Raw genomic sequence first — 1,891 nt, 5'->3', positions numbered from 1 at the left:
ATTTTTGTTTTCTTTTTCATTATTTAGAATTTGTTTGATGGTGATTTGTTTATTTTTAATTTATAATAACTAAGTCTTATGTACAGAAGACGAAATAAGGGGCTTAATTTCAAAACGCTTATTAATTTAAGGGTTATTCAAGGGTTTTGTTACTAATAGTGGAACATTTTAAAACGATCGGCCAAAAATAGTCACCTTTTTTAATCTCAATTAAATATTGATTAAATGTACTTTAGGGTTTGGAATTAGACAAATTACTTACATAAAAGCTACTGTTAAACAAACATTATACATTATAGATACTCATCCTTATGTAAAACTTTGCTTTATGTAAAATTTTTATGGTTAATTTTTAATTTATTTAAACCATTATTTGGTTTAAAATTTCTAACCAAAAAATAATAATTTATAGTTGTAATTAAATAAAATAGTTTTTATTAACTATTATTTATAAATGAGAGTTTTGAATAGGGCAAAGTTTTACATAAAATTAAGCGACCATAATATATTATTAAATTAATACAATAATAACATAATTAATAGTTTTGTATCAATAATAGTCAATGTTAAACTAATAATTTCAAATGGATAAGGTGAACTAAAAATTAATTACCATTATACTTTTAAAAAACGCACCACATTTTTTCTTGGACGTTATGTTCGAAAAAGAATGACAATAAGAAGATAGGTTTGTATTTTTAAAAAATATATTTTGTCTTAAAGGTTCAAAACCATTTTAACAACAACTCGGATTACTAATTACAACAAGGGAGTGGTGGAGCAGAATTCATGGTAACAACAAATATGCTGGAAATTATGTGAATAATAATTATTGATGGCTTAATATAATAAATAATTTTGTTTTTATATAATGTTTTTTTTATTAATTCAATAATACTAATTTATTATTTTAAATAAACCAAATAGTTTAAATTATTATATATTTATTCTGTTATCAAAATAAAAAAAATATTTAAACTATTAAATTACTATATTTTTATTATACTTTGTTTATTTTTTATATATTTTGGAAACCCTTAAATTAATAAGCATTTTCAAATTAAGACCCTCATTTAGGCCACTGTATATTATTACAAATAATTTAAAATGAATTATAATCTTTATTAAGTTTAATATTTTTATTAAAAATAACAAAAAGCTTTTTATTTTCAAATTATACAACTAGTTTATATTAATTATAATTATCTATGAAAAATTGGCATAAGGTGTAATGACCACACTAAATTTACTGTTTTGTTCTATAAATTTACATAAAAATGTCAATATTTTCATTATTATTAAAAACCGCCTACATCAGTCTAAAATTGTATAAATTTGCGGGCACTTGTGATGTTTTAAGAAAATTCGTTATTCTTGGAATTTACAAATTGAAGAAAACCATTAATATAATAATTGTTTTATTATTTTTTATAGCAAATTAAAACAAAAACATTTATTTTTATGGAATAATTTCAATTTATGTATTTTTTATTAAATAATTATTTAACTATTATATACTAAAGTAAAGAGGTTTATTATCAGCATATTGTTTACTATATATTATAGTTTAATTTTATTAAATTATTAGATTATTAAATAATGTATATATCCCAGTTTTTAAAGCATTATATTTATTGTCTATTAATATCTATAATTATTAACATTAATAATAATTATTATTAGTTTTAGTTTAATAAAAGAAAAAAAATTACTACTAATTATAATTATTTATATAATATATTTACTACTCGCAGGTTTATGATTTATAATATTTTACTAGTGATTGCATTTAATTAATAAATAATTACGGCACTTATATTTAAATGGTAATTTTAAAAATGATTTTGAATTTTTTGGGTTAAAAATCTTCCCATTGTTTAAATGAAATTCA

Source organism: Entamoeba invadens (genome assembly GCF_000330505.1).
Source record: "Entamoeba invadens IP1 unplaced genomic scaffold scaff_1105074725017, whole genome shotgun sequence".
Lineage (NCBI taxonomy): Eukaryota > Evosea > Mastigamoebida > Endamoebidae > Entamoeba > Entamoeba invadens.
The sequence above is the reverse complement of the archived record's forward strand: the minus strand, read 5'-3'. Positions refer to the sequence as shown.